We start from the raw sequence: 12,242 nt of genomic DNA on the forward strand, positions 1-12,242 counted from the left end.
GGGTCCAGATTTAATAAAGGTAATATTTCTTACTGCTTCCTCAAGAACATTGTTAAGTGAAACTGACAACTTTCTGTGTGTATGGCAGGAGGCAGAATACAGAGACAAGTGGGATTATTTGATGTCGCTGCCCTGATTCATCCTAATTCTGCAGCAATTTTCCTTATCTTTGTTGTTGTACCATCATTGCAAATGTCTACAGCAAAAAAGGGTAAATAAATTCTTTGTATTCTAGTAAAATATTTTTTACTTGATAAAATAGCAAAAGGGTCCTCAGTCCTCACTTTGAGAACTGCTGCCCTAATAATAGGCAATTCTAATTGCTATTATAACTGACATACTCTCCTTTACATTCTCTTTTTGCTATGTTTTCTAAAAGAGTGAAAATGCATTTAGAAGTTATGTATTGCTTCACTATAAAACCATGAATGGATTATTACTAATGTACTTAGGATCCTAAGTACATGCATGTACTTCTAAGTACAAGTATGCAGAACTCAAAAATAATTACTTGGTTTTCTTATACTATCATTCAGGAAGTGGATACAGTTTTGCGCAAAGCCATTCAGATACTTAATATGGAAAATCTGGGATCAAAAATTTTATTTCTCCTCTACTCTCTGAGAAAGGGGAGGGAATAAAAAAGTGAGAATGATGTTGCAGAAGGATGGCAGGACGAAGTACATATGCAATGTCAGGTTGGAAAAAAGTTTTACATCATGCAGGTACCTGCAGATGGCCACCCCTAAAGATGCTGAAACTCCCTTACTTGGGACACAGGAGGAACATGTCAAAATTCATGGGAGAATGAATTAAATAAGTTTACTTGGGCACAAAAAGTTAGAAATCCATGCACAGATTTTCATAAATTCACATTTCCACAAACTCTTTGAAGATCCCATGTATTTCAGCAGAACAAGATGACCACCTCCTAGGAATTCAGATGAGAAATTTTGCATTAGAGTTCTGTTGGAGTCAATGTCCTCCAAGTTTATGATTTCCTTAGACCCTGTACTTAATGTCACATCCATATCATAAGCATATATGACAACACAGTTGTACAGTCTTTCTAACAAGGTTTTCACAAGCAATCACAAATAATTTATTGTTTATCACTATTCTCATGCAGGAGGATATCAAAGTCTGGTTCAAAATGGAAAAGCAATTTGGATTATTATGCAAAACAATTTCACTTTCTCAAAAAGAAAAGGGAAAAACATCTGATAGTTAAGTATTTACAATAATTAATTTTATTTAAGTACCCTGGACAGCTGCTCAAGATACAGCCCAAACAGAAGAAAAGCTCAACCTTTTGAAGTCAGACACTACTTGTTATTACTCTTTCTTAATCAAAGGAATGTCTCACAGAGATAACAAATCACTGAAGAATTAATCATTTTAGAGAGGAATGGATATACTCTTATTCAAGAATTATAATCTGTCAGATATATACTTGATGAAAATTCTAGAAGCAACTTCTTGGTTGACTTTTTTCTAGAGACAATTTTCCAGCATTGGAGTCACAGGGGAATCAAGAGATTCTCTGTATGTCAGAGAAATATTATCTTTGTACTTTTGCCCAAAGATAAGATGCTAACACAATTCTGTCTTAGTTCTAGTTATTTTGACTAAAATGATTCTGCCTTAAAAGTGATTTATTTGGTCTCACTCAATGAGAACTGTAAATGTAAGGAGGATTTACTGAGAATTTTAAATTATTATATATGGGAAGATATATAAACCACCTGTTCAAATTTAAAATGTTTGTATTTTAATATGTTTGATTTTGAAGAGGGATATAAAATATTTTCACTTAGAAATGTTCTTGTTTCTAAAATTGTTGACTTATTATAACTTGCTGATTTTTAACTTTTTCAAAAGGAAATACTGAACAGTATAGAAGTAAAATATACTGTATGTCAAATTACCTTAGTTTTCTATAACAGAAACACACATTAATAGTTGCTTATATGAGATAAAAATTCATTTCTTCCTTATAAAAAGTTTAGAAGGTGATGGTCCAAAATGGATGCATTCTACATTCAGCATCTTGGGTTCCTTCTATGTTGTTGTTCCACTATGCCATGAGTGTTGCATTAGTGCATATTGTCCAAGAGAACCCGCAACCACATCGATAAGTTAGGTAGAAAGTTTGAATTATATGAATGAGGAAGAGAAGGGCATCTATTTTCTGTGTAAGAATAGGGTTTGGAAGTAGCACGTGCTTCCCTCACATCTTACTAGGCAAAATTTAATCATATGGTTGTGAATGGCTGTAAGATACGCTGGGATATGAAGCCGAAAATATGATCGAGCCATGTGGCCAGATAAAAATCAAAAGTTCTATTATTATAGAAGAGGACATTCAATTCTAAAAATCCACCGGAAATTAAGAGACAAACAGAAATCCATATAATCTAAATCTAAAATATCCCAAGTAATTCTTCACTGAAATTAATGAGGAATAATTTTCAAGTTACTTATTTGGAATCTATTAGTAAAAAAATAAAAACAATTCAGAAATCTATACCTATGAAACAGATAAAGATGTATTTCTGACCACCAGGGAAGCCAAAGAAAAAAGACATAAGGGTAAAATGGGATGAATTTTTCCCTTTGTTGAAAGGAAGATTAAAAATTTCTATGAATTCTAGTATAAGAAATTTTATATTGTGAATTATAACTGCAATTTGATTTATGGTACTGAAGTTAAACCCAGGAAGCAGACAAATATCATTTACTCAATATTCAATATGGTCATCTATTATCCTTTGATTCATATTCAAAATAAGAGGGAAAGACACCAAGGATCAAGAGTGTCCTACCACCGTGTTTATACTCTGTGCGATTAAAAAAGATGCACTCAGGCCACAGGCACACCTCTCACAGAGAGAAAGGCTTCATGCATTCAACAGCTTGAGCATCAGAAGCTCTGTTGTTGATCTCAGATGTCTTTCCATTCACAGTCTGGTTGTGCCCAAAGCCATGTCCTCAGAATAGCTTACTCCTTCCTATGCTCCCTACCATACACTACCCACCCCCACCCCCCAGAAAACTTTTACCTAATGTATACAAACTTTATGCATCTCATAAATACAACTGAGGAACATAACTGTGTGTAATATCAAAAATGTAGTTGAAAAATAAACCTGTAATTTTGATAAAAGTTTAAAACTAATATAGGCTGAAGGTAAGAAAGTCTTTAGAGGCTGGCGCCACGGCTCAATAGGCTAATCCTCCGCCTGCAGCGCCGGCACACCAGGTTCTAGTCCTAGTTGGGGCGCCAGATTCTGTCCCGGTTGCCCCTCTTCCAGTCCAGCTCTCTGCTGTGGCCCGGGACGGCAGTGGAGGATGGCTCAAGTGCTTGGGCCCTGCACCCGTATGGGAGACCAGGAGAAGCACCTGGCTCCTGGCTTCGGATTGGCGCAGTGCTGGCCACAGCGGCCATTGGGGGGGGGGGGGGTGAACCAACGGAAGGAAGACCTTTCTCTCTGTCTCTCTCTCTCTCACTGTCCACTCTGCCTGTCCAAAAAAAAAAAAAAAGAAGAAGAAGAAGAAGAAGAAAGTCTTTAGAACATAGGATGGAAAGAATCACTATGGTCCAAAGACTTTCTTACCTTCAACTTGTATTTGTTTTAAACTTTTATCAAAATTACAGGTTTATTTTTCAACTACACTTTGATATTATACACACTGTTCTTAGAATTTGAAAGTTAAGGGGACAGTGCTGTGGTGTGGTAGGCTAAGCCTCTGCCTGTAGGCTGGCATCCCAGTATGCATGCCAGTTCCTGTTCTGGTTGCTCCCCTTCTGATCCAGCTCTCTGCTATAGCCTGGGAAAGCAGTGGAAGATGGCCCAAGTCCTTGGGCCCCTGCACCTGTGTGGGAGACCCAGAAGAGGCTCCTGGCTCCTGGCTTCGGATCAACCCAGCTCCAGTCATTGTGGTCAACTGGGGAGTGAACCAGCAGATGGGAAGACTTTGTTCTCTCTTTCCCTCTCTCTATCTATAATTCCAGCTCTCAAATAAATAGTCTTTTTAAAACAAAGAAATTGTACAAATGCCTCAAGTATTTTTAAAAGTGTAGAAAAGGCCATATTGTATAGTGTATGTAAGGAGTGAGGAGAGGAAAACTGCAGTTAAAGCTGCTGGATTTTTTTTTTAAAAGAAAATTATTTATTTGAGAGAGAGAGAGAGAGAGAGAGAATCTCCTATCTGCTGGCTCATTCCTAAAATGTCCATAAGAGCCAGGGCTGGGCAATAGCCAACGCCAGGAGATAACACAATCCATCTCCCATGTGGGTGGCAGGAACCACTTTCCTTCAGCCATCACCTGCTGCCTCACAGGGTGTACACTGGCAGGAAGCTGGAGTCAGGAGCCCAAGTCAGGAATCAAACCCAGATATCTGATATGGGATGCTCACCAGCCTAAATGCACATTTCCTGCACCTGGATTTTAATACTAGCTAAGGACTTGGGCTGAATTATTTAACCTCTCAGAGAAGGAATCCTTCTATTGATACATGAATATATTTTTTAAAGATTTATTATTCATTTAAAAGGCAGAGTCACAGTCAGAGAGGGAGGAAGAGTGGGGGGGGGGGAGGCAGAGAGAGAGAGATTCCACCCACTGGGCCACTCCCTAAATGGCTGCAAGGGCCAGAGCTCAGCTGGTCTGAAGTCAGGAGCCAAGAACTTCATCTAGTCTCCAACATGGGTGCAGCAGCCCAAGCACTTGGGCCATCTTCTGCTGCTTTCCCAGGTACATTAACAGGGAGCTTGAGTGGAAGTGGAGCAGCTGGGACTCAATCTGGCTCCCAAATGGCATGCCAGCACTTTAGGCGGCGGCTTTACCCGTTATACCACAGTGCTGGCCCCCAATACGGGAATATATTTAAACAAATACTTGCACAACCACTATACGCCAAATATGCCTTCAAGCAGCAGCATGACAACAGGCTATTTTAAAAGACCCCTGCTTGTGTGGAGTTTTCATTAGGAATAAGAGAGCTAGCACTGAACAAGTATCTGTAAAAGTTAGAAAAGATAACCTCAAAGGGCTATTAAAAGGACAAAATTAGGCAAACAGTATAATGTATTTAGTGCAATGTGTGACATACAAACATATTCCTTCCTAGGTGTAAGCTATTATTATTATTTTTTTTTTTTGACAGGCAGAGTGGACAGTGAGAGAGAGAGAGACAGAGAGAAAGGTCTTCCTTTGCCGTTGGTTCACCCTCCAATGGCCGCCGCGGCCAGCGCGCTGAGGCCGGCGCACCGCGCTGATCCGATGGCAGGAGCCAGGAGCCAGGTGCTTCTCCTGGTCTCCCATGGGGTGCAGGGCCCAAGCACCTGGGCCATCCTCCACTGCACTCCCTGGCCACAGCAGAGAGCTGGCCTGGAAGAGGGGCAACCGGGACAGAATCCGGCGCCCCGACCGGGACTAGAACCCGGTGTGCCGGCGCCGCTAGGCAGAGGATTAGCCTAGTGAGCCGCGGCGCCGGCTCGGTGTAAGCTATTATTAATAGCTATTACATAGATCTGGGAATAGAGTGATCCAAATATACAGAGCTTACAATAGTCTAAAATGGCACACCTGGTCTTTACTGAAGGCATTATTCCTTTTTTCTAATCCTATTTTATCAAAAATAAAACTCTCCAATTTAAATTCTTGTATCATCTAATCAAAAATAATCTCACAGTTCAGGTTGGCATTTGGCTGAGCAGTTAAGATGCTGTTTAGTGGGCTGGCGCTGTGACATAGTGGGTAAAGCTGCCACCTGTAGTGCTGGCATCCCAAATGGGCACCAGTTCAAGTCCCAGGTGTTCCACTTCTGATCCAGTTCTCTGCAATGGCCTGGGAAAGCAGTAGAAGACGGCCCAAGTCCTTGGGCCCTTGCACTCACATGGGAGACCTAGAAGAAGCTCCTCACTCTTGGCTTTGGATAGGCCCAGCCCCAGTCATTATGGCCATCAGGGGAGTGAACTGGCAAATGGAAGACCTCTCTCTCTCTTTCTCTCTGCCTTTCAAATAAATGAATAAATCTTTTTAAAAAAATGCTGTTGTTTGGGTCACCCACATCCCATAATGGAGTGCCTGGCTTCAAGTCATGGCTCCTCCACTCCAATTCTAGCTTCCTGCTCATGTGCACCCGGGAGGCAGTGGTGATGGCTCACGTAGTCGGCTCCCTGCTACCTCAGATGGAATTCCTGGCTCTTGGCTTTGACCTGGCAGAGCACTGGCAGTTGTAGGTATTTGGGAAGTGAACCAGTAGATGGGAAATCTGTCCATCAGTCTGTCTCTCTCTCTGCCTTTCAAATAAATAAGAAAATTTTATAAAAATCCTACATTTAATATACTTTGTATCTCCCCTTGCCTATTTCTCTGGCTTTTCAGCATAAGATATATTTTAAAAATATGTTCATAAAAAATTAATGGTATTAAAATAGGTAAAGAAATGAAAATGAAAAATTAATATTTCTTGATCATTGCTACTGGTTAGGTACTATTAGGCATTCTGTGCACAAGCTCTTTTAACCCTCAATACAACTCTAAGAAGTACATTTTTATTATTCCACTTTTAGAGACAAAAAACTTCATAAATTCTACAGATGCCACTTAATATTTAGGATAGGAGTTTTGAACATAGATTTTATTTTTTAGTTTCCAGTTATTGTTTTATGAATAAGTAGCCATATGCACTTTTACTGTAAGAAGCAGGCATGTAATACCACCAATCAGACTGAGCTATCAAGGCAGGTGTCATATAGTATTATTTGCCCTAAAAAATAAACTAGGATTTTTCAACTTTCCCTATTAAATTCATTCAGTTATGAAATCAGACAGTCACAACACTCTAAATCACTTGGTAATGCTTACAGAAGCTGCAGGGTTCTTTTTCTGCCATTGGGTAATGACAGCAATGACACTGATCATTGGCTCTCACAGAGGGGCCTGGGACTAGCATCTCAGCATCTCCTGGGAATTTGTTAGAGATGCAGTTCTCAGCCCCCACCTATTAAATAAAATAAAACCTCTGAGAATGGGGCCAACCAGTTATGCTCCAAATGCCTCCCAGGTGTTTATGCCATGCTCTAAGGTTGGAGGGCCATGGGCATGATGATTGCTAACCAATAAACCAATCAGTAATACCATTTTCTTTGAGAGAAACCCTCTCCCCCTAGCCATCAGTCGTTACTTTGTTCCTAGTATAAGAGGAAAACAATAAGACTTTCCCTTAAAGACTCAAAATTTCAAGAAATTTCTACATATCATCAATTTGGGAGCTGCACTGATAGTAAAACCAGAGCAAACATTTCAAAGGCAATCAAAGTCCAATTCTCTTCTCTGAATTCATCTGCTTCCACAAGTGTCGGGAATATATTGCAAAGACTCAAGATCAGGAAAGCACAGAGGAGCAAGCCGAAGAAAAGGTGACTGGCGCCCTCCCGATTGTGTCCAAGAGCCTTGCTTCCCTACCTGGAGGGCCAGAAAGAACAGGTCCTGTTCAATATGTAGGAGGCCAGAGAGCCGGATTGGTTTGTTAAGGCTGTCACTGAGATTAGAGCTTCCCGAAGCTCCTGTCCTAACATCCAGTCAATTTCTTGCTAAACTCATTCTCATTTTAAATGGGAAAAAGATTAGACTGTTGAGTGCTTGGGGAAAAATATAAAACTGGCTGGTAGGCAAGCTTTCTTTTTTAAAAGAAAAATTTCTCTCAGCCTTCTGAACTTGAAGATAGCTTAATAAAAGCAAAGGAAAAGACTAAAAGCAGAGGGAGAAAAGTAAGAGAGTAAGAAAAAAGGAAACCAGATCCCACTTATAATCAGTGCTTGTTACATAGCAGTGCAAGAAAACACCTTTAAAGTTTTTACCGTTGAGACCGAGACTAAAAATTCAAAATGATGTTTGGAGACGTTAGCTTCAGAATAATATGGGAAACATTTGGCCGGAGAAAACTGCACATACACAATAGCCATCCTTCCCAGCTGTGCACCTGCCCTTCCCTGGAGTAGATGCCCTTCTCACCACCTAATGAGAAGCTCCTCAGATGGAGGCCTATTCTAAGGCATCGCTGGACAAGAGCAAAGGCGGCTGCACTTTATTCTCATAAAAATGTCAAAAATGGTAAAGAAAGGGCTCCCGAAGGTTCACCACCAAGCTACAGCCTGCACTACAAGTTTCCAGAAATGAGGCTAACGTGAAAGGTGCTGGCGCTCCTGGTTTTCTTGTCCAGAGCCCTGGTGAAGAATTTCCATGGACCGAGTTGGAAGAAAGGCCAAATGTTCTTGGAGCAGGCGGGCAAGGCAGAGTCTTAGCCGACATCAGAATCTGATCAAGGTACTCAGTCATCACGACTGGGGACTGAACACCGTGATGAAGACAGGAGCGCAGAGGGTTAATCAAGGAGGAGGTGGTGATGCCTGTAAAAGAGAAAGGCAGTGGGACTTGGCAACCAATGCCTGCAGACCAGGATATACAGAGTTGAGCTTTGTGCAAGAGGAAAGTGAGCAGGGAGAGCCTGAGACTGTGGAACAGATGGAGGATGTCTCAGAGGAACTGCACGGTGGCCGCTCCCTGGCGCTCGGTGTGAGCACGGCCTTGCTTTCCCAGCTCCAGCATGCCGTGAAGGCACCACTGCTGAGTGGCAAGGTCTTTCTTGAAGGCAGATCCCCACGGTGCAGTCCCTGGCGGCCACAAGCCACATCTGTGCCCCGTGGCTCCGCTCCCCCACACACGTTCAGGAGCAGCCCTCCAGGATTCCAGTGGGTCTCACTTTCTAAGACAAAGTCCTTCTTGCAGCCGACAGTCATCATTTCCCTTGTCACCTCTCTGTTCTCCTGGTGTCACCTCTACAGGTCCCGCTGGGTTTTCAAAAGTGTACATTTCTCTCCTGCAGGTGACTTGCACGTCTTTTAAAATCCCAGGGCCTACAATGTGATTCTCCAACTGAGGTGTGCCCTAAACTCCACTGTATCTTTTTCCACCACTGAACAAAATCATAGGTTTGACCTGACCAGCTGGTCTGAGCAGCGGCTTGCGCATGCAGCCTGCCCTGCACCTGTAGCTGTCCCTGGTATTTGGCCCAGAGCCAAGCTCCTGGGTATGAAATGTGTTGTCTCCAGAACTCAAAGAAACATAGCGGACATTGTGCTCCTTCCTTTGCATTGGCTATCTAAGATGCAAAAATTAGCATGTCTCTCACTGCTAGGTCCTTAAGAACCTCACTGATATGACAGACCCATGAACACTCAATGGTTTATTTTCTGTTCTCTTCAGCTCATGTGCCTTATCAATAAGGTAGCATCTCTTACACCACCTGTGGTCAGCATATCATCACCCAGTCGATGAATATCTCGGAGGATGTTTGAATGTTGCAGCTCTCTTAGGACTACATTATGACAGAATGAACAGAGCACAGGGACAAAGCTGTGAACGTATTTTGTCTAGATCTCAATGAGATATGACCATTTTGTGTACCCTTTTCTTGATCAGAAAAAAAAAAAAAAACCACATTTCGTAAATCAAAGACAACAGATCATGAGCCCGAAGTCCTTGCCAGGGTGCAATCTTGTATTCCTAGAGAGTGCCCTTCTGTGTGTAAGCCCTCCTTTCTGATATTCTGGCCTATTCCATCAAGCATCTGGAAATCCAACCCCGGGGTGCCTCCCCAGTGTCTGCTGGGAGAGCCTGACTCATTTTGTAGCAACTTTCAGATAAGATTTTTGCTCTGTTGTCAGGTCCAGCACAGACACAGGTTATGCTGAGACTTCCTCCCAGTTATCAACATGGCAGCCAGGAGAAGCAGTGGAAGACTGGTAAGCCCATGGCCATGCAAGGAAGAAGCACCAGTAGTGTGTTCTCACATGGGGAGAACTCCAGCTTTTCACAGGAATGAGTGAATTCCCTACACAGGCCCTGGGTTCAGAGCAGTCGGGAGAGCCAAAATCTGCAGGGGAATCTACTCCGCTGTGCCCATCCCAGAAGTCAGGCCTCCTGACTCTCCCAGTGAATCCTCTGATCATTGGACCTGCCTCTGTTGCACAGCCTGGCCTCCCTGAAGCTTATGGATTTTAAGACCTGAAGTTGATTTTCAGCTTCCTTTGCTTTCCCATGGCAGAAGATAAAGACTGCTGTTGAAGTGGCCAACTCGACTTGTGCTTTCAGGGTATTAAGTGCTGTTGGCCTTCACTTCTCTTTTGCAAGGTTTCAATTCCATCCATAGCAACAAGTCAAGTTTATGGTCCTGTACACATTATTCCCCAGCCATGTCCTACTCAGCAGTTCTCGAAGTCCTCAATTCATAGAGTGTCTCCCTGCATTGCTATGTTGTCCTCAGTTCCCCACTATCAAGATTTTAGCAGTGGGGCTACCACCTTGTGCCAGGACCAGCAGGCTCTGCTTACTGCCCACAGTGGGGACCTCACTGCTAGAGGAATGCTGAAAGCCCCAGGCCCTGAGCCCAACTTACCATCAGTTAGGTCACTAGGAGAGGATGCTTAGACAGCGTAAAGAATGCACCAGATTTACTGGCAGGGGTGATACTGTGAAAGGGAAAGGAAACAGGGCTGGACAGAAAGAGCTTTCAGAGTGAGGTGCAGATAGGAAAGCGTGAAAGCAAAGTGAGGGCCGGCGCCGCAGCTCACTAGGCTAATCCTCCACCTTGCGGTGCCGGCACACCGGGTTCTAGTCCCGGTCAGGGCGGATTCTGTCCCGGTTGCCCCTCTTCCAGGCCAGCTCTCTGCTGTGGCCCGGGAAGGCAGTGGAGGATGGCCCAAGTGCTTGGGCCCTGCACCCCATGGGAGACCAGGATAAGTACCTGGCTCCTGCCTTCGGATCAGCGCGGTGCGCCAGCCGTGGCTGCCATTGGAGGGTGAACCAACGGCAAAAGGAAGACCTTTCTCTCTGTCTCTCTCTCTCACTATCCACTCTGCCTGTCCTGTAAAAAAAAAAAAAAAAAAAAAAAAAAAAAAAAAAAAAAAGAAAGCAAAGTGAGAGGAACAAACTAGAAGAGCCTGGGACTGCCATGATGGTCTAACACAGTCTTAGCCAACCCAGTGAGAAGCTCCCAAAAGAGATCATCCACACAGGAGTCCAATAATCCTGGATTATGAGGCTGCTGAAAAGTAGTTAGCAAGGTGGGCATCATACTATAAGCTACCAGCTAAATGCAAGCTTCATTTCCATGGCTGCCTCAATTATTTAATGAATAAACAATTATTTCTTCCATGTCAAAGAACAGGGGTGGATGTGATAGGAGATACAGAGGTGAATACAAATGTTCTCGCTAACCGAGGAGTTGGTGTGAAAAAAGCAGAAGGGCCACACACATCTCAAAAAAGGTGACCCAAATTGCACAGTTGCTATCTGAGCTTCTCCTCTCTGCTCACAAGGAAATGCCTTGGCATCCACCTCTTACTCACCCTGGCAGACTCAGAGCTGGCCACTGAGGACTTCCGTTGCAAACCCCCTCCCTAGCCCCTCTGCTTGGTGAAAGGGGGAAGTAAGCCTGGAGCTGCCAGGGAACTCCAGGTGGAGACAACCTGCCTGAGAATGAGCAAAGGAAAGCTGAGCTGAGAAAAAGGACTTGGGAACCTGGATTTCGGTGACCCATTGGGAGCCTGCAGATTTCAACAATCAAGATGTGCTGCTCTCAGTCATGGAGTCAGCAAAGCACCTCTTTGGCTCAGGGCACTTGGACATGGGCTTAATTGTAACCCAGAAGGGTCACTTTCAGCAACAAGATTCCTAACACAACAAGGGCCGAGTCTGGAAGAGTGGTGAAATCTAAGGCACAACCGTGATTAACATGGGCCCAGAGAAGAGTCATTCAGTACTAGGATCAGAAAAGACCTCACGCAGCCTCCAGTTGCCCAGTCCATTTAAGAGTCAGTGAAAGCTTAGAGACTGCTCTAAGCTCACCACTTGGTAGCAAATCACATTTTGATTCTATGTCTGCAGGCTTGTAGATCATGGCTATTTCTACGGTAACATCCTGTGCCCTTTGAAAGAAACAGGGCTATTGCAGAATGTTTAACTTCACAGAACACATTGAAACTGAAAAAAAAAAAAATTAACTTATAAACAATAGCAGTCAACTCATGCTAATTTAGTGTTTAATGTCAATAATCCTGGATAATGTGGCTATTGAAGTATGGTTACTTCTGTGGGCTTCATACTATAATTTAGCATTACTTAAGTAAGAACAAAATCAAAATACATCCTTTTGGACAAAGTGTGAGAC

General features: G+C 43.1%; 1 long non-coding RNA gene across 1 annotated transcript in view; it reads right to left on the reverse strand.

Annotated features, from left to right (window-relative positions):
* Positions 1-8,118: 8,118 nt before the first annotated feature.
* Positions 8,119-12,242, reverse strand: part of LOC149123015 (uncharacterized) — a 39,386-nt gene continuing 35,262 nt past the window's right edge. Inside the window, exon 3 of the long non-coding RNA XR_016218518.1 lies at positions 8,119-8,421. This is a non-coding gene — a long non-coding RNA (uncharacterized LOC149123015). The remainder of the gene's footprint in view (positions 8,422-12,242) is intronic.

The sequence above is a fragment of the Oryctolagus cuniculus genome, chromosome 12 (genome assembly GCF_051225735.1).
Source record: "Oryctolagus cuniculus isolate XC-2025 breed Fujian yellow rabbit chromosome 12, ASM5122573v1, whole genome shotgun sequence".
Classification (NCBI taxonomy): domain Eukaryota; kingdom Metazoa; phylum Chordata; class Mammalia; order Lagomorpha; family Leporidae; genus Oryctolagus; species Oryctolagus cuniculus.